Below are 8,179 nucleotides of genomic sequence, written 5' to 3'. Positions count from 1 at the left end.
TCCTCTCTGAGACGCTGACCTGAGCTCCCTCACAGTGCTGGCTTGGCTTTAGCCCTGCTGCTGGTGCTGGAGTGATTTTGATCTATGTAGGTGAATCCAATTTAGCAGATTCATCTCTTGTGTTTAATTTTCGTGTTAACATAACAAGGTTATATCATAGCACAGCAAGGTTCCAGGAGCAGGACAGAGAATTTATAACAGACAGCAACATTAACAACCTCTCACCAGTTCTGTGCAGGAGGAAGTTCCTCTAGCAGTATTTTCCCCCTGAGGTTTGGGGAGCTTTCAAAACCACCAACAAAAAAAATTCCAGAGCTACCAGCGTTGAAGAATCTGGTGCAATTGGGATTAAGCCATAGGTAAGGAACGGCAGTGTGCTGGGAAAACGAGTTGACTCAGCACTTCGAAGGTGAAAAGTGGGAAGGAGAGAGCTGAGGAGGGGATGCTGCACGTGGGGACCCTTGCCACCAGCTCCAGCATGGGCTTGGATATCACCCATAGGTGTGCATCATTCTGCTGCCGAAGAGATCGACAAAATCCGTGACAGCAGCTGGAGCAGGATCTGCCTGTGGGGAAACCTGTGACAGCCCCATCTTCGGTCCCATGCTGGCATGAGCAAGCCCTTATCCAAAACCCAGGAGAGGAGCTGCAGTGGGGCAAGGCTCCAGACACGTGGCACTGGGGTCCTGCCCTCGCCAGGGATGTGTCCCCCCCGGCCGGGGGCTTTGTGGGCTCGGAGGGGCAAAGCAGGGCGAGGGAGGCGGGGGCACTCGCAGCGGCGGAGGAGAGGTGTTGTTATGGAAACAAATCACTTGTATTCTCCAAAGAAAGCACAAGTTCTGCTTAATAGGAGGAAAATGCAGGGAAGAAGAAAAGGATAATATTTCAAAAAAATTTAATGAGACATGTATTGTACATTCTCATTCTCCCGGAGTGCGTAATGGTTCGAGAGGGAGGACGGTCGGCGTTTACAACCCGGCTCACGCGCAGCGCGTGGCTGCTGCTCCACTGCCAGCACCACGAGTGCCCATGGGGAGCCCAAACCTCAGCAGCGCCGCTCGGCTCCTCCGACACCTGCGAGCTGCAGCAGCCAGGGCACCCCCAGGAAGGTGCACTTCTTGTCCAGCCTCCACCAAAGGAGGCTGCTCCCTTGGCAGTGCCACGAGAAAGTTCGAGCTGAGTCCCTGTGATAAAGTCTGACCAAAAAGGCGAAGGGGAGCATCGCAGGATGGCGCAGGGCCGTGCTGCTGGGGCTGCCCCTGCTGAGCCCCGCTCCGGCTCCTGCCTTTGCCTCTCTCCTGCCCAGGAGCACTGATTTGCTGAGGAAAGGCGGTGGTTTGATAAGGAACGCAATAATTTGGAATGCGCCAGAAACCAGGTATTAATAGAAGCACTATTAGAGAATTTATGGATGATTTAAGATGCAGCCCATTCTCCCTGTGAATGCCTCGTCTGTTTAAGAACAGTAATTGCCTATTATCTAGCAGCTTCTGATGTGCTTGGCTCGTGCTGGCATGACACACGAAGATGCAGCACATATTTAAAGAGCTAATGCCAATTCAAAGTACCTGCTTGTAATTTTAAATGCAAGAATCCAATAAAATCCAAACAGCAGCTGGGAGGTGAAAAAGCAAAAAGCACACACAAAGCACCGAATCAATAAACAGGTAAGTGCCCCGTAGCAAAGGAGTGGACGCAGCTACTGGTAACTGCTTAAGCTGCAGAAGACAGTTCTGCTTATCTCTAACAGCAGTAAATTTTTCCCCTCCGTTACTTTATGCCACTTATTTTGTGCCCTGTGGCAAAGGCAGCTTCATTGATCAAACAGAATTCACTTAATGGCTAAAGGAACGTGAAAGGGGATGTAATACCGAGAAAGCATCCTACTTGTTTATCTTCATGAATGCCTTTTGAAATACACAGATTTTTTTTCTTCCATAAGATTATGCAACTTTTTGCTCCTTGAAGAGGGTAAACATCATCCCTGGTGTGCTGCTGCTTTTGGAGCAGGCCCTGGGTGCGCTGCAGCTTGGCTGCTGCTGGTTGTGCTGGTGGCACGGCTGTGGGTGCCAGGGCAGAGCCACGTGAGGCAGAGACATCTCAGCAGGGCAGTGTGAGGTCTCTGTGTCTGCCAGAAGGGGCCTTCAGGTGGCACAAAGCTTTCTGGGCGGCGAAGGGAAAGCTCATGCTGCTAGGCCTGCGTGGCTCCAGCCCGCTCTGCAGAGAATAAATGCCTTTTGAACAGCGGCCACCCTGCTTGGGAAGCAACTTCGACTGCCTTCTCACAGGCTTTTAATTTATTGTGGGTGCACTTTGGCAACTTGATCTTGGTGATTGCACAGGGAATTGAATTTGATTCAGATTTATTTGTTCTAATTTGTGCCTCCTGTTACTTATCACTGCAGCATCGCAGGCTGCAGACAGCTTTTGTCCAGCCATCAAAACGAAAGCCTGCACATTGCAAACGCAACGGAGGCAGCTGGAAATGCAGTGAGCAAACAGCAAGCAGACAACCAGCCAAAGCCCACAGCGATGGCAATGCCCTTGGTGAAATTGCACTGAGAGAAATTTCAGTGGTTAAATTACTCCTGGTAATTCTCCAGGAGTCTGTCCTGCTGCCCCACTGCCTTGCTGCTGCTCCACCAGCTGTGCTGGGATGTGCTGGGCCATACTGGGCCATGCTGGGCCTTACTGGGCCGTGCTGGAATGTGCTGGGCTGTGCTGGGATGTGCTGGGATGTACTAGGCCATGCTGGGATGTGCTGGGCCGTGCTGGGCCATGGCAGGCCGTGCTGGGCTGTGCTGGGCCATGCTGGGATGTGCTGGGATGTACTAGGCCATGCTGGGATGTGGTGGGCCATGCTGGGATGTGCTGGGCCATGCTGGGCCATGGTAGGCCACACTGGGCTGTGCTGGGCCGTGCTGGGCCAGGGGCAGGCACCCAGCCAGGGTACAGGAGCTGGCCCAGACTCTGCTGCTGCTCCTGCCCTTCGGGTGCAGGGAGCTTGCTCATGGCACTGCTCTTGCTGTTCGCCATCATTAAATATTGCGAGATGCCTCTCCTGAGCTGCAGTGTCCGTTCTGCTGCCCTGGACAACTTCCCACTCAGGTTATTATATCCTGCCTCCCTCAAATCCCCTGCAGTCTCGGTTATTTAGAGCCTCATTTTCAAAGGGCTAAGCACCGGCAATTCCAGCTGACTTCAATTTCCTTGTCTGCAAAAAAGGGGACAATGATAGCGACCTCCTTTATAAAGTACTTTGAGATCTGCTGATAAACAGCTGCATCCAGGAGTTCAAGATCAGTAATAATGATTCAGAATAACAATAACAGGCCTTCGCACCTCTCAGTGCCGGTCCCTCTCTGGCCGCCATGCAGTTTTTCCCCCTTGCGGGGTGGTGGCACTGCAGGACCCTGTGTAGGGTTTTCCAGGGGCCACGTTCCCCCCAGATCCTGCTGCTGGCACAAGGGCTGGCGCTGGCGTGTGGGACGGTGCCAAAACCAAGCTTCTGCCAGCCTGGGCAGGGGCTGCCATTTACAACATGTGGTCCAGTCTCATTACTTCCCACCCTGAGCATCCTTCTTGGGCTGGAAATACCAAGAGTCCACCATTTCTCTTGACATCATTAAATGCCCATGCTGGTATTAAAAAAAAAAAAAAAGGCCTTTTAAACAACTAGCTTTAATTCCCATCTCTTGGTTCTTGCTCTACTCTCCTGTAGCTGAAAGCCGTGCCATGTCCTTCCCGTGCAGGTACTCTCAGAAAGGGTCCAGGTCATCCCTCAGTCCTATTCTGACAAGCTCAATAGACCGAGCTCTTTAATTTCCTGTGGGGGAGAGGGTTTTCCAGCCCTCAACTCATCTGAGACTGCCTTTTCTCCAGCTCTCCACAAAGAAGCCTGCCTTTTCTTTTTCTTTTTCTTTTTTTTTTTTTTTTCCCTTTGAACATTTGCTCTGTTTCTGTTTCCATCAGGTGGGATTTTCTTTTCTCCGTTTTGAAAAAACTATGTTCTCCTTGTAGGTGGCACTATAGAAATCCATAAATAAATAACAATGCCATTAAAGGGCTCTGGCAGATCGCATCATTATACTTTGTTCTCCAGAATGCAGCAGCGCTGACGGCTGCTTTCCCCGACCGTCGTGCTCTCTGCGTGACCCAGAGGTGTACCTGGCCCTCCCCAGCGAAATCTCAGCTCCACATCATGTGCAGTTTACTTCTGCTAATGTAATCTCAGTCCCTCTGGCCTTCTTTTGTGTCCAGAAGTGACAATGACATGGCAATCAATGGCAATGATCTCCCAAGTAGCCTGGCTGATAAACATGCTCTCAAAGCCTCTGCAAGCATGTCTGGGCTGCTGCTTCGGAATAAATTGGGTTTGATGTACACAACCAGAGATGCGTATACTTTTAAATGTATTCCTTCGATGCGCGTTGGTTCTGAACCCCTGCTGCTCTCAGGGTGGAGAGGAACGTGGACGTGCTCCTTAATGACCCCCTGGTGCCTGCCTCTGCTGGGGCAGAGGAGGAAAGGGAGCAGCGGGGCATGGATACAGGCACGGGCGATGTGGTGGATGCAGTGCAGGCGATGCAGTGGATGCACCCAGTGCTGCACAGTGCAGCAGGCAGTGCTGGACTGGCTGCACCAGTGCCTGGAGACTGGCAGTGCTTGGCAAAACACCCACACATGCAAGGTCAGGCCCCTCACGGCAGCAACCAGGTGCTGAGCTCTGCTTTCTGTGGTCAGGGACTGTGCTGACAGCCCCATGTGCTCAGCAGATGTCTCCCGTTAAGGGATCTTGATCAAAAGCCTGTGTAAACCCAGCTGACAGCAGTTACACTGCCTATTTCAGAGTCGGCTAGGTAAGTACTTGCAGGTCAAATGCTTGCATTCATTTCTACTGAAACCATTTAACAAAAAATGGGGTTTAACGGCTGCATTAAGCCAGCAGTCAAAGTAGCAGCTGTAGGAGCACTGCAGCTTTCCTCCACTAGCTGGGCTGCCTTGCCTGTTACCCCGATAGAGAGCCTTGAACCGCTGTGAGCTGGGGCAGGCTGGAGCTGCTGCTGCTGCCTGGCGGGTGAGTGAGGTGGGCTGGGAGGTGGTGTGGAGCTGGACTGCTTTCCCTGAAGGTGATAATTGCGGCCATGCATCATAGTGAGACAGTGGTGCCTTTGGCCTCATTTGGCTGAATGTTTTGTTTGTGTTCACTTTGTTTATGGAACATGCATGAAAAATGAATGCAAAGGTACTAATAGTACTTGGTCCTGAATATGGATCTGCTGCAAGTACAAGCTGAATAGCAAATGGAGGGGATGATTTTGCTGGAAAATAGGTTTTTGTTTCAGCAGAGGGGTTATAACTTAAGCTCAGGTCTGAAAGCATCAGCAGGTTCTGGAGTCCGAGCTGGGAGAAGCAGATGTGCATGGAGAGGAGCAGGGCTGGGAGGCTGCAGGGATCTCCCCAGACATGGGCCACCCACATTTTGAAGAACTGGTCAGGAAAGCTCCAATGTCAGTCCCTGAGTGGCTGCTTTGGGCTCTGCTCCCTGAGAATAGCCCTAACCTGCTTCACCCTTACAGTGTAACCTGCTACACCCTTAACAGTAGTCCTGGAATCCTGCGTGGGCAGAAGGGCTAGGGGTGGAAAAGAGGAGGAGGAAGAAGAAACTGCCCGTGTGCCGGGGTGCAGCCTCCTGTGAGTGCCTGGAGCCCCCTGGCAGAGCCATGGGGGTGCCTCTGCCTCTCTGCACCCCCCCCTGCCTTCGCCCACCCCTCAGCCTGCCTCTTGCAGCCTTGTGGAAGAGCACAGTGCTTGCACAGGTAAGGTGGTAAAATCTCTTTTGTTTGGGCATCTTAATTGAACTTGCTATGTATAGCTGGGTATTGGAACCAGGTCGAAGCTGCCGAGGTGTGGTTTTTGCAGGGAAGCATGGGGCCAGGCACTTGGTTTGTCCCCACGGGCGGCAGCACCGCTCTCCTCTGGGGCAGGACGTGCTGAACCCAGGCCCCAGTGCTCCCAGGGTCTCACGTCCCTGCATTGAGCAGCATTTCTGTGCCACCTTCACCCAAGGAGAACGCCTCTTAAACCTGAATTTAGCTTTTGATTTACAGTTTTGTTCTGCAGAAAATATGCATTAGCCTTTTGATCTCCAGAGTGGGCTTTTGAGAAGGATTGTGGTCCAAAATGCCCAGGATCTGAATACTTCGCTCCGTAATTATCTTCCTGGTACCATAATGAATGGCCGCGGCCAGCCGTTCTCGTCAGGTCTCCACATACTTCAGCTGCCATTTAACACGATCATTTCCTTTTGCTGGCTATAAATATGTTTGAATTCTCTGACCTCGCGAGCCAGCATTATTCTCAAAGGGAGAATTATTTCCTACTCCTTAGCTCTTATGTTAGCTCTGGCCTCGAAGCTCCCAGACGAGCGCGTGAAGCCTGATTTGCAAAACAAACGAGAGGTGCACAGCGGATCTGGGGGAGGCGGTGGAGCTGAGCATCCTCTGACCCAGCCCCCAGTGACAATTAGGTGACAATTAGCAAATGGTGGTGCCCACAGCCCATGCAGAGGCACCAGGCATGTGCCCACCGGCACAGCTTGGCTCTTGCAGGCAGCAGCCCTACCTGGCGTGCAGTGCCTACTCTTGCTGAAATCAACTACTGTGCTCTCCTCTCATCCACAGCAATTTGTTTGCATAAATTAAGACTATAGTCTCCTATGACTTGCTCCTCATATTCACTGCTAATCCCAGTATTTTGCTGAATACCTGTTTCTTAATAATTGCTTCTGTTTTACACTAGTTCCTAGCTGTACAGTCACTTATTAGCAAACCTATTAATGCTCAGATGTTCTGCTTGCAGTGACCTTGTCCCTAAACCTCTCTACTACTCTTCCCTATTAAATCACCGCACTGTAACGGTGCTAGAGTGGAAAGAATTTACTGCTTAAATAATTTATCTAGATTCAGTACAGAAAGTCTTTTGAAGAGATTCATCAGCTAATAAAGAAAATTGATTCTGGAAGCCAAAGTCAATACGGGGTTAGAGAAACACCACCGCCCTCGCGCGGGCTCTCTTCCAGAAGCCTCCGCTCTCCTCTCTGGCTCGCGCTCCGATGCGCCCCCGGAGCACCTCCAGCTTTCCCAAGCCATATCGCATCTCTGTGCCGGCTCCACGCCCGTTAACTCTCGCCCATGTTGCTGTGGCTCGACAAGGCATCGCTCGGTGTGTCTCAAAGGCAGGGCAAGCTCGAGCCTGGCACGCGGGCAGAGTGCTGGGGAGTCACCACCCTGCCTGCAGGAGCAGCCCCCTGCCCTGCCCAGCCACCTTCTCTTGTTCTGGGGGAATGCTGGTTCTCTGGACAATCCGGAATGCAATTACAAAAATATTTAAGTAGAAGCAGCCAGGGAACAACTCAGGCTTGCCCTTGGGAAAAGAGAGAGGTGCTGTGATGGGGACGTGGAGAAAAGTGGCGCCTTCTGTGGCAGCCCGTGGAAGATAAAAAATAAAATAAAATGGCCAAAGGAAAAAAGATAAAATTTGGCAGCAACGCTTGGACATATGGCTAATTTGTGCTTCATGTGTATGTCTCCATATGTTGTACGTACGTGTGTTTGTTTACCCCCTATACAGTTTGCATGCCAGTGATAGTCTCAAAACTATCAAAATTACCTTGTAAGAGACTGAGGAGCTTAGACATGCTTTTCATTCCCTTAGGTGCTCCTCACCAGCTATTTATCCAAGCCACCTTGATGGCTCTGAAAAATTAAAGCAGTCCTCGCCCTGACGTGGCAGGTCTCGGAGGGCTGGGAGCGAAGCACGACGTGCGCGGGAGGGTCCGGCTGTAACGTCGGGGGGGGCTCGGGGTCGGTTAATTTCCTGAAAGCCATCTGCTGCCTGCTGGGAAGGGAGCCGCGCTCACCGGCTCTGCTGGAAGCCGTGTACCTATCAATAATTCAGGTCCACGCGTGGTGGCTGCCAGCAGGTCGCCGTCTGGCTAGCGGGGTGCTGGGCTGGCTGGCCCTGCTCACGCAGAGATCCGGAGGTGAGGAAACTGTGGCTGGGACCGAAGGGATGCTGTGCAGACACCTCCTGCAGGAGCACAAGCGCTGCTCTGTCCTGCCCTGGAGCTGGGGGCACGGGGCTGAGCTTGAGGGGCTGCAGGAAGGCAGCGGGGTTG

The sequence above is a fragment of the Cygnus atratus genome, chromosome 21 (genome assembly GCF_013377495.2).
Source record: "Cygnus atratus isolate AKBS03 ecotype Queensland, Australia chromosome 21, CAtr_DNAZoo_HiC_assembly, whole genome shotgun sequence".
In the NCBI taxonomy this organism is placed as follows: Eukaryota; Metazoa; Chordata; class Aves; order Anseriformes; family Anatidae; genus Cygnus; species Cygnus atratus.
The sequence above is the reverse complement of the archived record's forward strand: the minus strand, read 5'-3'. Positions refer to the sequence as shown.